Consider the following 19,326-nt stretch of genomic DNA (forward strand, 5'->3'; position numbering starts at 1 on the left):
TTAAAATTTATTTTGGGAAGAATTACTCTAGAACAGTGGTCGGCAAACTCATTAGTCAACAGAGCCAAATATCAACAGTACAACGATTGAAATTTCTTTTGAGAGCCAAATTTTTTAAACTTAAACTATATAGATAGGTACATTATTATTAACTTACTTAGGGTACTCCTAAGGCTTAGGAAGAGCCACACTCAAGGGGCCAAAGAGCCGCATGTGGCTCGAGAGCTGCAGTTTGCCGATCACGGCTCTAGAACGTCTTTGAAATTGTCCTTAAGGCCATAAGCTCATATTTGTCTCATGGATTCTCTCAGCACCTTCTTGAGGTTGAAACGTGTGAAACGTTATTCAGAGTTGTACTGAAAGTGACCCAAATTCTGACCTTCTTAGACTGACTCTGGTGTTCTTTCTCTGTCTTTTTTCTACCCTTACTTTCACTCTAGGGATAACTTCTTTCATGGATGCTGTGGCACATGGAGATACAATTTGACTATAACCTGCCACTTCACTGAAAATTCAGTTTCTATTCCAGTTCTGTTCTTAGAACCACCTCATGTATAAGCAATCTGAGAAGCTGTATTTGAGTTACAGCCAAATGAAAACCTTAAGAATGACCAGTTATTCTCCAGGAGTAACACTGTTTCCAGAGGACTTCAGTTTAAGTGCAAATATGTACCTTCGTTTAGTGAACATTTCTTTTTGTTAATCCTCCCCCAAGGATATTTTTCCCATTAATTTTTAGAGAGCATGGAAGGGAAGGAAGGAAGGAGGGGTTGAAGTAGAAAGGGAGCAAGAGAGAAAGAGAAAGAGAGGAACATCGATGTGAGAGAGGTACATTGATTGATTGCCTCCCACACAGCACCCTGACTGTGGCTGGCGATTAAACCTGCAACCCTTTTGTGCCCTTGACCGGGAATTGAACCTGTGACCTTTGGTGCGTGGGCTGACACTCTAACCACTGAGCAACCAGCCAGGACTCAAGGAACATTTTATTGAATGCTTTCTCTGAGTCCTGTACTATGTCAGGAATTCTAAAGCACAAACCCACTGACAACTAACAGTACTTAACATTTAGTACTTTTTTTCCCCTGATTGTGTCAATCACAGTGACACTTAGTCAAACATTAATTTCATAGAATAGAACCTGAGGTCTATAGGCACGATTTATCAATGGTTGATAAAGATCTCCTACCAAGAGGCTACTATTAGCCAGGAATTAATTATAAAGCTGGTGGGTACAGCTCTGTGGGGCATAACATAGAATATTCGGGGCACTGGAGAAGGGACTCCAAGAAAATTATTCCTAGTTTTATGTTTGACCTGAAGTTGGGTCTGCTCCCTGTACCGTAATGGTCCATTCTATCTTACATCAGTTCAAGGCCCAGGGTTCACGCATATATCCTCAACATCCCAAAGGACCCTACCTACCAGTAGAAGTAGTAAATATTACATTTTTTGGAGATCGAGGTCCTAAAGTTACATGCAGCTGGTAGAAAAGTTGGGGATATGCTTCTGTGTGTGGTCAGGGAAGTCTACTCTTGCTTGGAACAAAAATCAGACAAAGGAGAGAAGGGGAAAAGGGAAGGGGAAAACTTTCCTTCTGGGGTTTTCATTGCCAAAAAGGGAGTATCAAAATAATTTCAGCTGGCTGATGAAGGGTGAAATATTCCAGGCAGGGAGCTACACAGCTCAAAGAGAATTTATTTTGTAGTTTGCTGCCAATTTTTTTCTCCCTCATTTCTCCCCCACGGAAATGCTTATGTCTTAGCCACATACCGGATGAGTAAACTAAGCACATAGCCTGTTGTTCAGAGCTGGGGTTGTGGTCATCATCTGCTTTGGAAGACAGTCAAGGATTAATTAGGCATGTATATCTCCCTATCCAATTTTGACAATCTGAAAATTTGGTGGTAGTACAAGATGAGGTCTGCCGAAGTTGGTTCTTGGGTAGAAGAGACTGGTTTCAAGACAGAGCCTTACAGAGTTAGGCTTCTGGTATTATTTGTCCTTTTGTTTGCTTCCTGTGTCTCCATCATTGGTGATATTAAAATAGGGCTATTGGGGGAACATTAAAAACATTTCCCAGGTATTACTGTTAATCATCCAAGTTTCACATCAACAATCTAAATGATGATAATACTTTAACTGGAGGGTCACCTACTTAAGGATAGAGCCACAGAAGAAGGAATGCTTTTCTGTTGCTATATATCTGCCTGAAAGATTGTAGATCTTATGAGAAAGGTAGGCCTCCATTTTATTAAGAATGCCAGTAATCCAGCCACACACCTCTTGAAAGAGCCATTGGTGGTTACTTTGGTTATAACAAGTACTCTTCTCAAAATTGCTAGCCATGGGCAAATGGCTTTTAGTCATTTCTTCAAGTAGATTTTCAATTTATTGCTATTTCTCTTCTTCTAGAACCCCTATGATGCAAATGTTGCTACACTTGATGTTGTTCCAAAGGTTTCTTATTCTGTCCTCATCTTTAAAAAATATTTTTACTTGCCTTAGCCAGTGTGGCTCAGTTGGTTGGAGCATCATCCCATCCTGTACACTGAAAGGTTATGGGTTTGATTCCCCACCAGGGCACATACCCCAGTTGTGGGTTTGATCCCTTGAGTGTGTTTGGGAGGCAACTGATTAATGTTTCTCTCACATTGATGTTTTTTTTTTCTCCCTCTCTCTTCTTTACTCTTTCTCTAAAATCAATAAAAACATATCCCCAGGTTTAAATCTAAAAAGAAAAATATTTTTCGTTTTGCTGTTCTGATAGGGTGTTTTCTGCTATCTTGTCTTCCAAATCACTGATTTGATCCTCTGTTTCATCTAATCTGCTGTTGATCCCATCTAATGTATTCTGCAGTTTAGTTATTATAGTCTTCATTTCTGTTTCTTTTTTATGGTTTCTATTTCTTTGTGTAAGTTCATCTGTTCCTCCTCTAAGTTCATTGAGCATTCTTATAACCAGTGTTTTGAGCTTTGTATCTGGTAGGTTACTTGCATCAATTTTATTTACTTCCTTTTTCTATATTTTTGTCTTATTGTTTTACTTGGCACATGTTTGTCTTCTCATTTTGGCTGCTTCCCTTTGTTTCCATCTATTACGTAGCTCCACTATGTCCCCCAGGCGTGGCAGAATGGCGTTACATAGTAGGTGTACCGTGGTGCCAAGTGGCATAGTCTCCCTGTTCACCTGAGCCAGGTGCTCCAGGGATGTTCCTTGTGTGAGTTGTGCGTCACCTCCTGTTGTAGTTAAGCCTTGCTTGATGTCATATCAGTTGGTGGGTTTGACCCTTAGGCTGACTGACTGTGAGGACTGGCTATAATTATAGTGGATGAGCTGTTGTGTGGAGGCTGACCCCACAAAGGGGGATTAGCTTTAGTGGGACTATGCTGCCTGCATAGTATGGTGCCTGTCACTGCAGTGTGTTATTTGTGGAGCTAAATTTGTGGTGCTCTAATATGGTCTGAAGTTGACCACTGGGTCTGTCGGTTCTGGAGCTTCTGGGATGAGCTCTGCTGTAGGTTAATGTAAGCTGCTGCCTGGGTGGCTGGTCCAGGGCCACTTGGTATGAGCTACAAAGTTATCTGTCATTCATTGGTAGCTGCCTGGGCTGGGTTTGGAGGTGCCTAGGGGTGTCTATGGTATGAAGTGAGGCTGGCTGCCAGTAGTACCAGGCTTTTGTCTTTCTTAGCAATAAATATGGGTCACCCTGAGACCTTGTAGTTCTTGTTTGCCATTTGTAGACTTTTGAGAGATTTTACAAAAGTCTATAGCATGGGCTGAGGTTGGCCTCTTATGAGGAATAGCCACTGAAAGATTTTTGAGCTGGTGAGCACGTTGGTTTGAGTCCAGTCTCAGGAATTTACCCGGCTGAGGCATTGTTATCCAGTTTGATGATGACTCCGATTTGGCACCCTCCTGCATTTGCAAACTCTATGGGAGGAAGGCTTAACCAAGGAACAATGGTACTTGCCAGAGCTTCAATCTGGGGGGTGGTGGGGCGGAGAGACTAAAACAAAACAAAACAGTGGCACCTGCTGGCACTTCTGCCCTAGAAAGAGTTACCACTCCACCCATTGCCCTGAAGCCAAATAATTCAGTTTCTCTCCATATGTTCCTGGTGCTTTTTAGAGCTGCCAGCCCTTTGTTGGAATTTAAGGCAAGTGTGTGTGAGTGAGTCTGTGCTGAGGCACTTTAAGAGGATGCCTGTGTCAACAGCAGCCTTCCCCCTCACCTCTGTGTTCTAGGATTCAAGCAATGATGTCTTGCTCATGAATAGTTGTTCTTATGGGGTGGGGAGGCAGGGAACAAAATCAGGAATAACTTAGGTAACCATCTTAGGGATGTCACCCCTATGTAACATTTTTATTTAGAAGCTAGATCAGTTTATAATAAAGAGGTACAGTGGGGCCTTGACTTACGAGTGTCCCGACTAACGAGTGTCCCGACTAACGAGTGTCCCGACTAACGAGTTTTTTGAGATACCAGCTGACTCTCGGCAGATTTTTTGCATTGAGTTGATAGAGTAATTTGAGTTAACGAGCTCCTTAATTAGCTCCTTAACAAGCTCAGTCTCAGAACGAATTAATCTCATAAGTCAAGGCCCCATTGTAATAGCTTAGGAATAGCCAGATAGAAGAGATCACAGGGCAAGGTATATGGGAAAGAGCATGGAACTTCCATTCCCTCTCCAAGCAGGCCACTCTATCCACATGTTCACCAACCCAGAAATTCCCATTGGGTTCATTTTGATCAAGACAGCTTTTAGGAAACTCTGGAAGAAGCAGGCCATCAACTCTTTGAGTCCAGGTCCAATCTCTGTCTGTGTCTGAGTGCTGAATGATGCTCATCCACGTACAGGAAAGGTTCCCATCCTCCACAAGTGGTCTGTAGCGCAAGAAGACAGGGTCTGTAGCTTGTGGCTACATACACATGGGAGGGCACATTATAATTAGAGGGCAAAAATGTGCTTCTTTAGAGGGTTACTCGCCATTTACCAAGATGAAACTTTCCCTATAGCTGCTCTGTTTGAAAAGTGCTATTGTATTCATCCCAATGTTAAGATTGTATCTTGAGTGACTTCTCCTGACTTTGCCATTGACCCTTATCACAGTTTCCCACCTGCAACCTTCTAATCCAAGGACTCAGCCCTGTAGACAGCTGTGATTATAATTAACGATGGGAAATCGGGACATGTTCACATGTCAAGAGTGGCTGCGCACGGGCACTGACACATCCACGTGTTGATAAAGCAGTGCTACTTGGCAGAACTAGAGTCTGCTGAGTGTGCGCGGCTTCAAGTGAAGGCAGCAGCTACATCTCAGTTTCAGGCAGAAAGCATAGAAGACCCAGGATTCCCAAATCTTCTATAGAGGTGACTATTTCTTCATGTGCCCCTTGCTAGGTATAATATATTAAAAGTAAAAGGGTAAGAATACCAGTTAGAACAATCTGGCTAACAAGGTATATCTGTTTGTTCCTGACAATAAACAATAAACTCTTGAACAAATATGGAATTAGCTCAACAGATAATGTCACTGTAGTTTAGAAAGATGATTAATATTAGTGGCTACATAGGTTTTAGCTAAGAGAGAAGACTGGAAACAGGAAAATGAGTTTCCCAAAATGGAAAGACACAAAAGACATGTAGTAGTCACTAAGTCAAAAAGAGAAAGAATATTCAGTGTCATGTAGGCTCAAAATATGTCATCAAGAGAGTGTTTTCCTTCACTTAGACCCCAAATAATATAAATTTTGGGTAAAATGTATAACTTTTTTTTTAAACATTCCTTAAATTCATTCTTAAAAAATTTCCCATTTGTATTACATGAATGCAGAGATAAGCTGTATTTTTTTTTATTTTTAGTTTTTTGCAGAAGGTGCTTGATTTTTCTAGCTTGCCTAGGCCAGTGATTTTCAAAGTGTATTCCCCTGAAAAACAGAATCAGCCATGTCCTGAGAACTTAATAGAACTGTATTATTTCCAGTTCTACTGGAGAGTTACTAAATTTGAGGCCTGTCCAAGTTTGAGAACCACTAAACTGGTTTATTCTATAGTAATAATAACCTCCTAAATCTCAGAGGCATAACATACCATATACTGTTTTAATCACTTATTCAAAGTCTATTAGGGGGCCTATTTAGTATACTAGTAGTACCTCTTCAAATAGTGATTCAGAAATTCAAACCGTTTTCATCATGTGCCTTTTACCATTTCAACATAAGGCTTCCAGGGTCACCAACACAAAGGAAGAGAGAGCAGGAGAGTTAGTCTATTCCTGAACCAACTTGAAACTAACACATTTCCAATCACGGTTCATTGGCCAGAGTTTGTCATGTGGCTACTCATGTTTATAAGGAGGACATGGAAGAGCATGGATATTGAGTTAGCAGGACCCATATTCAATGGATTTAGTAGCCAGTCTTTTCCTTGATTAGGATAAAGACAAGAGGTTAATTCTTCTAACCAAAGTTTTCTTTATGGATTTTCTTCTTTCAGAATTACCCATTTCCATGGTCTACAGTCTAACAGATAAGTGTAAATTAGTGTCATGATATTGAATAATTTCCACAATCTAGTACCTTACTACTTTTCCAATGACTGCACTAAACACAAATTTTCAATATTAGCTTTCTGTTCACTAATGTCTTCCTTTTGCTTCCCCATAAATTCTGCCTGTGAAATGTGTTCCCCTCTTATTTCATAGTGACTTCCTATTCACATATTTCTTATCTTCCAAGACTGAAGTCAGCAACTCTCAGCATGAATGTCACTATTAGAAAGACTACTGCTCCAGGAATGACCCCTTCATACCAGAAACTGTGTCAACACTATTTGACTTGGCTTCCTCCATTATTGCCAATGGAACCAGAGTTACACATGTGCCCATCTGGGACACTAAGATTTTTGTAGCATATATAGAACTATATTATTGTCCATAAGACTGAAAAGGCTTCTAGTGATTGTATACTTAGTGACTGCTCCATAAAACAATCTCTAGTGAGATGTCAGTATGACCAGGTAGGTCCCTTAACAATGTGGTAATACGTTTGGAGGTGATACGTTGGAGAAATAGATGTCATTCTGCAAGATGAAATGCTGAGAGGGCTACAACCAGAACTGGTTTTGGTTCTACATTATCCAGATTCTTAGTGTTTTATCTAGAAAAATTACAAGAATTGTTTTGGACCCTAGATTTAGTTCTTCATAAAGAAGAAAGTTTAATCCTAGAATTCATGGATTACTAAAGTGGGGATTATTAAGGACTCTATACTTACCAATTTTATATATATAGCATTTTTAGTTTAATATAATGCCTGTAATAAGCAGCTCTATATGTTCCATTTTCTTTAAGTATTTTCATCCAAGAATCCACTCTTGTTAGAGACATTGAAAACACCCCAGAATATTACCTGCTAGTTCCCCAGATAGGAGAGAGGGAAAAAAAAGGCTTCGTCACCTCCTTATGTTAACAAAACCAAATAGTGTTAAAATCAATTCTCCAGTCCTCATCACAGAAACAATTCCTTTAATTAGGCTTTGCCACGTCACAGCTTCTGTTTGTTAGTCCATTATTTCTTGCCTAAGTTTCAGAGAAGAGACTAATCCATTAGGTCTTTTAATGAGTTTCTAGAATTATCTGAGACAGATATAATTCTCTGAGGTTAAATAACTAAAATAGTGATTGACCTTCATCTTCTCAAATTCAGGTATAATTACTTCCTCAGAAGCTTACACCTAAGTTGCCCTATGGAGATTCATATATTTCTGCCCTTGGTCCAGACTTTATCTATTTTGCATTTATTGACTATGAATGTTGCCCACTTAGGGAACCCAAAGTGAAGTTGACTAGTATATGCTTACATTGCAGACTTTCCAAAAAATTGATTGGAATAAATTCAAGGTTATAGACAGGAAGGAAATTACCTTTGCTATCTATATAGTTGATTATATAGTATGTTTTTCATTAACTTTTTCAATGCATAATTTAATTGAAACACTCTGCCAGTTTTGTTTATATTTTCAGGCTTTTTCTGGTTCTTTTTAAGTAATTTGATTATAGCCCTGTATACTAAAAAGTAGACATAAATTATAGAAGTATTTTTACCAAAAATACGATGATTATTTTTCCATAATCACAAATATAGAATTAAAATAAATGGACATTAAATAGAAACTGTTAAAGGAAAAAGTGTTGGATTTTTTTGTATTATGATTTTAAAATGAAAAATAAGTATATTGTACAGAAAATTTACAAATGACAAAAATGAAAATATCCAAGTTCATGTGAATATTTGCACCACCATTAAACTAAGATTATCAGTTTAAATAACTTTCCTCAGTCATTTGTCACTTGTATATAAGTGGCAATACGACTATATGTAAAAGTGTATCTCTTTTTTATTCCTAATCTAAAAATTTGATATTCTTGAATTATATATTTTCATAATAATACTTTTAATTTCTATACTATGTCCCAATAGATGATGGTATCATAATTACTTATTTCCCCATAATTAATTGTTATTTTTTTACTATTACAACACAAAAATCAAGTTTTTGTATACTGATAATTTTCACTATCTTCTTAGTGTTCAGAGTTTTACTACAGGATGTGAAGATATAAACATTTTTATAACACTTGGTATACATTGTCCAATTGCTTCAGAGAACAAGCTGTAGGTCAAAATAATATAAGGAAAAGATTATTCTAATGTTCAGTGCTACTATATTTTTTCATCAGATAAAAGCTAATATTAACAATATCATTGTTATTTTAATTAACAGATTAAAGTGTCTAATTTTTTTGATCAGTTCCTTCATTAGATTTTCCTTTCTTCATACAATATTTTACTAGTTACTAGTACTTACTTATCTCTTCTATTGATTGAGAGCTTAATGTTTTTCTTATTAATATTGATGGAAGAATGTCCAGCATAGAGAAAAGCTTTATAAGAGTTTATTTGAGCTAAAATTTTGTGGACATGCCCAGAAACAAAATATAAATGGATGGGAAAAATGCTCTAAAGAATGGCATTTCTAAAGCTTATTATACATTAAATCAAAGAGGATTACATGATATTCATTGTCTGTAGATTAAAGGGGCAGGAGAAAGCAAAGTAGGAAAATCTCTAAGATTGGATAAAGAGCAAAATGGAGAAACATACTTTTACATCGGTGGAGATAGAATAGTTAATACTTATAGTCCTGGAGATAGAATGTGTGCAATTAAGATGACAATGAGGTTCTGTAGTCTTGTGCTCTGGTGGTGCCTTCGAAGAGTCTGGAAAAGAAAAGTACATTGACATTTTAAAGCTTTGTTATCCTAGAAGTACAAAGACAATAGACAGTGCTCACTTAAGGTAAAGATTGACCTTTATCAAGGAAGCTACAACCTTATGTTGTGACTACCCACCACGACCCGCTTAGGTACCAATTTTTATGTTCAGACCATCCAGTGTTGTAACTTATTTTTTAAAGCTATTGATAACAGCATGGCAGCAAGCATTATTACTTTCAATCACTGAGTTTGTAAGGCCTGCTCTTGGGGTTCCCAGTGAGCTTCTCCTCTTTTTTGCTCATATCAATATTATAAATATTTTATGTAATAAAATATTGTCTTCTGTTTGTCATATTTATAGTAATTAGGTTTGAATGTGGCTTGCCAGTTCATTTTGTAGGGGAAATTAAGGGAATTAAAGTCAAATGAATCTACATTTTTTTAAAAACATATATTTTTTGGAATAATCATCCCCATTTTTCTTGGCAGACCTTATCTCTAAATTATGTTTTAAATGATGAGTTCCTCCCATGGATAGATTTTCTTTTAATATTTGAATTTCTATCTGCATTAGGGTTCACCAGAGAAACAAAAAGCTTGATTTTTAAGGATTTGGCTCATGAAGTTATGGGATCTCCCCTCTATACCAGGAAGAGGTTGACCAAATCTCTAGAGACTCTTATCAATGGAGAAAGCATCAACTTAAATCTGCATAGCAACCATACTTTCATTAACTGTTGTTTGCCTGAAAGACTCCCATAACTGGCTCCCCTCCCCTCACATTTTATTTTGTCTTTAGCTGAAGACAGTATTTAAGGTGGTGGCTTAGGCCATGTGGGTAAGTTACTCAAGTATACAGGAGGCATACATGTTATTAAACTTCTGTTAATCTGTCTTTTATTACAGGCAAGGGGCGGGGAAGGGTCTCAGCTAAGAACCAAGAAAGACAGAAGAAAAAAATGTGTGTGTTTTTTCTCTCCTACAGTTTGGCGACTTGTGATGAGACTTGTTGAGAAAACCTACTCACTCCAGAGCCTGCACATGGGATCCTGGAAAACAGGCAGAAGCCAACAAAGGGTAAGAATTCTTCCAAAGTCAGCTTTCACTCTGCAGTGCCCTGTTGAGGGGGGAGGGGAAAAATTAATCTTCACCCTCCCTTTCCAAATTTAGAGATTATCAGGAGAAAATATTCGTGTAAACTAGTTCTGTGAGTATAGCTGCTCTGGTCAAGATTTACTATAAGGTCTCCTGTTTTCTATTTGACATAAGAAACATCCAAACCTGTAGAGAATTTTTATAAGAGGTTGTTTGAACAAAACTGTCGACATTTGCCAAGAAGCAAGATTTTAGATGCTCCAAAGAATAACATTTTTTTTGCAGCAGGTTTTATGCATTTGAAACTAAGGAGTGAGGTAAGGAACATTATGAAGAAGCAGGGAAAAAGCAAGGTGGGGATTGAATGAAACATGATTATATGCTTTCTGGAGGGTGATTCCTTTTACAGCTTATTTCAAAGCGTGCTAACCTAGATGCACCGACATAATGGACAGGGCTTGCTTATAGAAAAGACAAACCTTTTACTGAAAAGTTTTATGCCTGGGGCATGACTAGCCATCACACCTTGCCCAGTTAGGAAGTTATAATGAAATCACACTGTGATATTACTTTCCATAGAACCCCTGCCGCCCACCCCCTTTTTTTACACCCATAAATTTTCTTTTCTCTGTCTTTATGTCATTTATTCCAAGGAGGAGAACCATAGGCTAGATGACACATTCTTTTGTCCTGCTTTGTGACCAGTGAGAATACTTTCTCTGGTCCCTGCCATCCAGATGCATTCATCTGGTGGACATCTGAACAAGCTGGGGGACTTGGAAGCAGCATTTTCCTTGTCTCACTATGTCAGCTCAACCTTCCCCTCTCTGGCATCACAGATTAGTGGGTCTGTGACGAGAGCTGTGTTTCATGTTCTCATAGAGAACCAGAGACACCGTTTTCACTACAATATTCTTCCTGCCTGGGACAAGAAGGTCTTTTACTTGTTAGGCTAACTCGGAAGTGAACTTTGTGGATTTTATGAGGGCTGCATCTTTGCATCCCCTTTTGAGATGCCTCTTGTATCCATGGCTAAGACATTAAAAGGCTTAGTGTTTTGAGTCACTCTTGAGGTTAATATAAGATCCTATTTGTCAATGGCCAGATGAAGATCCTTTGAATTGGAAACACTTCTATATTTTGAAAAAAAAATTTAAAGAGCTCTCATCCTAAATAACTATCTTATTGGTACCTATGATAAGACTAAATTAAAAATAGGACACAAAAAGAGTATAGCCACCAGTCAGGGATTCCCTTAACAGGATAAAATTAGAAAGATCTTTTTCTTGTCTCCACTTAGTGAAGATCCTACCAAGTTCAGAGAAGAGTTAGACAATCAGTGGTCATTACTCACCATTATGTTGTGGTTATCAGACAAGCCAGATGGCCCCCTGGGGAGAACCCCTAGCAGAGGATACTGCTGACCAGAGTTTCTCCCAGGCCCACCTACAAGCAGAGGCTGTTACTCCCTGTGGTGAATTCATCTTAGTTGAATTGCACACTCAGAAAAAGGAGAGAACTTAAAAGTCCTTTGTTGATGCTTAATACAGACTTTACAAAGCCGTACTGTAGTAGACCCTGAAGCTCTAGAACAGTGATGGCGAACCTATGGCACGGGAACTCATTTTTTTGGTTGATTTTTCTTTGTTAAATGGCATTTAAGTATATAAAATAAATATCAAAAATAAAAGTCTTTGTTTTACTATGGTTGCAAATATCAAGAAATTTCTATATGTGACATGGCACCAGAGTTAAGTTAGGGTTTTTCAAAATGCTGACACGCCAAGTTCAAAAGGTTCGCCATCACTGCTCTAGGACATAGAAATTTGTTTATTTCTTTTTTAAGTGGAAGTGTTCTCCCTGAGATAATGTAGTTGGATGAGAAAGTCTGTTTCTTGATACCATTCAGGTTGCAATCCAATTATTTGAGGAATTACAAATCTTCAAGTTAGAAACATGGCTATAAGCAAATCAAAGCCCATTTATCCTCTTACCAATTCCAAACCCTCCCTATTCCTCTTAGTGCTTGTAGATATTATAAAGCAGGGGTCCTCAAACTTTTTAAACAGGGGGCCAGTTCACTGTTCCTCAGACCGTTGGAGGGCCGGACTATAGTTTTAAAAAAAACAAAAAAACTATGAACAAATTCCTATGCACACTGCACATATCTTATTTTGAAGTAAAAAAACAAAACAGGAACAAATACAATATTTGTATTTGCATGCAGGCCATAGTTTGAGGACCCCTGTAAAGGATCAGAACATTGGAAGCAGAATTGTGCTGCACTTAAGAAAAAGAAGGAAAGAAATTCAAAATTTACATTAGATCTCTGATAATAAGCAAATATAACCCATAAGATCTCTTCATCAGCTGTGTGTGTGTCTGTATATGTGTATTTTATACATATGCACTATGTTTCTGCCTCTGGATGTTATTGCCAAAATTAATTTGTAAAATATGCTATTCAATTGTCTTAAAAAGAAGGACTTATCAAATTAAGTATTTCCAAACTCAGAAATATAAAAACTCAACTGTTTTTCAAGTTCACGTGATCTAAGGTAATCTTTGGTAATTAAAGCTTGTTTAAGTTTGTTGGTTTAACTAAAGTGGACATACCTGCAGCTTTGTTAGCATTAAATATAACACAGACATGCATCTTTTATTCTACCTGGGTTTTCTAGTCAAGTAAGTTCATGTTATGCCTTTTACAAAATTTATCAGCCAAGAAAAATAGCTTGAAATGATGGCTGACTTTGTCTCAAAGTTTTTGTGAGTAGTGTAAACATAATTGTTGAGCAAGTGATTTAGATAGATATGTGGGGTAAGAGTAAACTTTTCAGCAATGATTGTTTTATGGTATGTCCACTTAAAAGTTATTTTCCAAATTTCTTTGGAAACTTGAAAGTTTAGTTTTGCAAAGATAAGCTGAATGAAGGAAATTCATTGGCTATCTAGATGATTTTCAAATCAGATAAAATACTGAAAATTACTGAAGATTGATTTTTTGGCTTTTTATTAGAGAGGAACTAAAGAGACATGGGTCTTTTTGTAAATATGTCCTGTGCCACACTGAACGATTGAACTGAGAAGCATGTGTCTATAAAATATACCAGCATTCTTTCTATTGACAAATTTACTAATATAACAGTCACAATTACTTATTTTTAGTTTTCACTAAAAATTAAATATTGCAATTAAGACTACTAGAAATAATATGAGAAAACTCTTTTGGAGTAAGAAAATATGGAAATGCATTTTTAAAGGGAAATAAAACTGGTTAATTCAGAATGGGAAAAGGACAACCTAAGTGGATACAGAAAAAATTGGAGAGGAAACCTTACCTTTTGTGACTCATTTGGCTGAAACTGAATGAATTATTATAAGCATTTCAAAAATAAGCTTTAATAGCTATATTGTACTTATGTAAAACAGAAATAATATTTCACATGATAAAAGGACAAAGTTTTATGGGACTATTGTTGGCTCTTTATAAGATTATAAAAGGGTTTTTCTTTATCTTTTAAATAATCTACCTAGAAAGCAAAGATTTTCTGCTTTATCAAAATAATCTCCTCTGCTTCATGTTGCCTTTAATATCAGGGCTTTGGCTACTTGGGGAAATTTAGTCTTACTATGTAACCTTTTGTAAAATCCTTTATTTTCACCTTGATTAAATGGATAATGAAGTGTTGTTTCACAATGCTCTGTGATGCTTTTTAGTCAAGTGTCCAAAACTTGGTATTTTTAACAAATTTCCCAAAATCAAATTCTAAATGAAGTCGTCTTCTTGACCTTGACCTTAGGATTTTACAGAAAGCCCATAGAACATCTCCTTATAAAAAGAGAAACCTTACACCAATTAGGCTTATGTGACATATGTTAAATTATATGAAAAGCAGTCACTAAGAAGTAATTCTAAGTCTTTTTAATATTGTATTTTATAGGTATATGAGTGTTCAAAAATTGTATGAAATACTGATATAAGGTATTCATCACAATTCTAATAACTTGAAATGTTGTACGTCACAAAAATAACCAAATTTCTTAGACCATTGAATTGTAAGAACTAAAATCAGATCTTTACTCATGACAACTCTTTGTCATTTATAGACAGTTATATTTCATTTTCAGAGATTCATGGAAAGGATTCTGACAAATAGTGTAGTATGGGTTTCTGATAACTTTAAGATCATAAAATTCACTAAGAATTTACAAAATTCTAGTAGTAAAAAACCGAATTAGTAAAATTGCTAACAAAAGATCCTAAGTTTATATGAAGAATCAATTCTTCATGTAAACAGGACACAATTGGAAGCATTGGTTATCATTCATTCAATTTCAGCCAAGCCATTACCAAGCCTTTGGCTGGTATGTTACATTTGAGAATTATGTGTATAGACTCAGATATGAATGACTAGACAGCTTTAAGGAACTAAGGTTGACTTTATGGAGTCAAGAAAGCCCCTTGGAAAAACAGCCTGGTACCTTGCTTACATGGATTCCAGCAACCCTACCAGGTGAGTAAAGAATATCACTTCCTGGCATTCCCAGGAACCTCAAGATATTTTGGGACCTTGAGAAGAGATGAATTAATCCAAATTGATAGGCATTGCAGGCAAAGGCGAATGGTAAGTACTTGGCTTGAAAATCTTTTCAGAGTCCAATCTGAGATTCCTTATGAAAAGTACCAGTAAAGCAGATTTAAAGAACCTTTATGGTCAGTAGTTATTCTTGCTGCAATTATATAAATAATATTTAAGCTAAATTTATTGAAACCAGACTCACCTTGCAAACGAATCCATTTCTACCAGAGATATACAACACTAAAACGAAAGTGATTGTGGAGAGAAAAGTTATGCTTGTACTTTTTTAGATTAGATTCTAGTGCTGTTCAGTGTCTATGTGGTTTTAAATTCTGCCTATAAACAGGACTGGATCCTAAATTTTTCCAGTTCCCTCATGTATCTGGCTGTGCATTTCCAAACTAACATATCTAATTTTCTCCCAAACTTTTGACTTTCAATCACTAAGAAAAAAAAGTTTCCCAGCAGCCCTGCAAACTGATGGGAACAACTTGATGTAAACCTCAGCGATAGCTCACATTCGGACAACCTTTCTGCCTATTATATGGCTACTCAGTACCCAAGGACATCAATTAGACATTCAAACTGCAAAAATGCTTTGAGCTCAACATCTAGAATGGCTGTCCGAAGGACCCAGACTAGGGTTACAGTCTACTCCAACATTAACCTTTGTTTTTATTAAGAGTAAGAAGCATTTCTATCTAAAGTACCTGATTACTTACACCACATAGCTAAATTTAAAAGACCACCTCCTGAAATGAGACACACACTGTTTAACTAGACCGACCTATTCTCAGGACAGAAAGATAGGTTCAGTGAGACATAAAGAAATGTACACCTGGCAGTCACACACATCAAAACATATGGTTCCTGCTGACAGGGTCTGTATAGTTATCAGATTTCCTGTGTGATGGCTCCATACATGTAAAAAAAAAAAGAAAGAAAGCACACCTAACACAAGCAACACAATTTAAAATAAACATGTGAGAAGACATCAAACTAAGAAGTTTCTGTACAGCAAAGGGAACCATCAACAAAGCGAAAAGGCGAACTACTAAGAGAAGATATATCTGATAAGGAGTTTATAAAGAACTCATACAACTCAACATCAAACACCCCAAACAATTCAATTTAAAAATGGGCAAATGACCTGATTAGACATCTTTCTATAGAGTACATGCAAATGTCCAGCAGACACATGAGAAGATACTAATTACCAGGGATATACAAATCAAAACTGCAAGAGGTATCACCTCACCCCTATCAGAGTGGCTATTATCAAAAAGACAACCAAGAACAAGTGGTGGTGAGACTGGAGAGGAGAGATTATAAACTAGTGCAGCCAGACAGTATGGAAAAACAGAATGGATGTTCCACAAAAAATGTTTAAAAGAGCTGTCCTATGACCCAGCAATTTCATTTCTGGGCATTCATCCAAAGAAAACAAAAACATTAATTTGAACAGATATATGCACCCTATGTTCATTGCAGCATTATTTATATACTGAGGATATACACTGAATGGCCAGATTATTATGGCCACCCCATCAGTACTTCACTGACATTTCCAAAAATATTAAATATTGAAAACTTCCTAAGCAAATACTCTCAAGGCTTTTATTATTATTATTATTTGCATAACTAATTCACTTCATTGTACTGATGGGGTGGTCAAAATAATCTGGCCACTCAGTGTAGAAGCAACCTAGGTATCCACCAAAAGATGAATAAAGAAGTTGTGGTATATCTATACCATGAATTGTTACTTAACCGTAAAAAAGAATGCACTCTTGCCATTTGCAACAACCTGGATGGACTAAGAGTATTATGCTAAGTGAAATGAGTTGGGCAGAAAAAGACAAATACCATATGATTTCAATTATATGTGGAATCTATAAAACTAGCAAAATGAAACAAACACATTCATAGATAAAAAAAGAACAGATGGTTGCCAGAGGGGCGGGAGATGGGTGGGAAAGAGGATTAAGAAGTACAAACTTCAGTTACAAAAGAAGTTAGTACAGGACATCTAGTCAGTAATATTGTAATGGCTTTCTATGGTGACAGGTGGTTACTACTTTATAAGGTATTTAAATTTTGTATCACTATGTTGTACTAATATAATATTGTATGTCAACTATAATAAAGAAAATTCCTGAAACTCTAGAAGAAAAAGACCAATATATAAAGAATTAAGATTGGCTAAAGATGTTAGGCATTTGATAGAAAAAGAAATATGCCGCTTACCACTTGAAAATACACTAAAATTTCTCAAACTCATTACTAATAAGAGAAATTCAAACCACATGAAATGTGGTAGACTTACCACAATAGCCGCCCTCAATGAATCATGCCTCCAGGTGATAATGCTCTTGTGAGGTCCCCTCCATTTTGACATTGGGCCAGGCCATCTGAAAATGTGAGGCACTTTTGTATGTCAACTTTGACAAAAAAGAAAATTCCTGAAACTGCTGCCACTCTGTGAGAACGCACAGCATGACCCTCTTGAGGATTAAAGACCACACAGTGACACATGATCAGCTTTGGAGGCTGTCCCAGTGAATACAGCCAAATGAATAAACGCAGGAAAAACCAACAGGACTGCCTTGCCAACACACAGAACGGTGAGAAATGATAAATCTTGTGGTTTTTATGGTGGTGGGGGGGGGGTTGTCATATACCAATAGATAATCATTACACTAAGATACCGTTCTCACTTATGGAATTTGTAGAGATTAAATATTTCACAATTCCCATTGGCAGTAAGCTATGAGGAAATATGCACTGTCATACACTGCTGGTGGGAGCATAAATTGATATGTACTCTGTAGAAGGCAATTTGGCAATATCTACTAACATTTCAAAAACTTATTCTTTACCACCCAACAGTCACATTTCTAGAGAATTATTCTACAGATACATTTACACGGGTGCAAAATTATTTTATGTACAAGTTTGTTTTTTGGGTGTTTTTTTTTTATGAGGAACTTTATGTAGCAGCAAAAGGTGAAAATAACCCAAATGTTTATTAACAGAAGTCTGGTAAATTTAAACTAAAACATGTTTTAAAAAAGTGGAGAATCTTCTCATGTAGTTAGATATATCATTAAATAATAAAACATAGTGTAAAGGATGCCAATGTATGGCACATGTTGCATGTGAATTGAAGAAAAATAGAAACTTATACTTGTATTATTGAATAGGCTCAATTTGCAAAAGGCACTGACATGTAATTCTTCTCTATTGTAAGCTTTCCATTTAGTTTGCTTCCAATGATTAAATCGAAGTCATTTGGGAAAAAAAAAAAAAACCCACAAAACTCTGGGAAATAAACAAGTATATCTTCTTTAGAATTGAATGGGTGGGGCATTTAGAACTAGGACTAATAGAGAGGATAGTAGCAAGTGTAGATAGGGTGTCCTCCCAAAAATGTATATACACTGTAACAGCTGATAGCTCAATTTTGATAAACACTACCTTCATAATTATTCAAAGTGTGTGTGTACATTTTTTTGGGGGGGACACCCTCTATATATTTTTAATATAATTCTTTTACTTAAAATCCAAGATCTATTACTTTGATCAGTTTTTAGGTCTCAGAAAAACTTTGTAATTAAATTATCCTTTTTATCTTTATTGTTAAGAGTACTGTATTATATTTTGGCCATTACATAAATATAAATATGTACTTTGAAAATTAATAATGCTCTCAAAAACTTAATCTTTGTATGACACATTTATCTAATGAAGCCCATATAGTTGAAAATTAGGTTATTACCAATATAATGCTATTATAAACAGTACTGAGGTAAACATCTCTGTAGTGGAGGAAAACAAAATTTTCCCCTCCATTTCTAGTCCAGGAGATCTGGCTTTGGCAAGAATTCTTACCTTTCCTTGGCTTCTTCCAGTTTTCCAAGTTCCCAGCTACAGGCCTGGAGTAAGTACAGTGTCTCATTCGTTGCCAAACTGTAGGGAAGGAAAAATAATTTTTCCTTTATCCTTATGGGTATCTGCCTGAGACCCACTTCACCCTTCTACCCCCTTAATGAAACGCAGGTTAGCAGGAGAAAAACAAATATGTGTACCACCCAAACACATGAAACATACCCATAAACACTACTTTATCTCCCTGAAATGGTCCAAGCCGTTACCTTAAATATTATCTTCAGCTAAAGACAAAGGATGTTGGGCATGAGGGCAGCCAATTGTCAGGCCAACCACAGTAAATGAGAGTTATCATGATTTAAGTCAGTACCTTTTCATTGAAAACAATTTCTAGATACTTGGTCATTTTCTTCCTGGTAGAGTAAGGAGATACCCTTGCACACATAGATTCCCCTCATAAATGTAAAAGTCTCTTACA

At 36.6% G+C, this 19,326-nt stretch overlaps 1 non-coding gene across 1 annotated transcript; it reads left to right on the top strand.

Annotated features, from left to right (window-relative positions):
- The first annotated feature begins 15,775 nt into the window (after positions 1–15,775).
- Positions 15,776–15,885, top strand: LOC118668699. Its single transcript, XR_004971714.1, has one exon.
- The last annotated feature ends 3,441 nt before the right edge of the window (positions 15,886–19,326 follow it).

The sequence above is a fragment of the Myotis myotis genome, unplaced genomic scaffold (genome assembly GCF_014108235.1).
Source record: "Myotis myotis isolate mMyoMyo1 unplaced genomic scaffold, mMyoMyo1.p scaffold_m19_p_13, whole genome shotgun sequence".
Lineage (NCBI taxonomy): Eukaryota > Metazoa > Chordata > Mammalia > Chiroptera > Vespertilionidae > Myotis > Myotis myotis.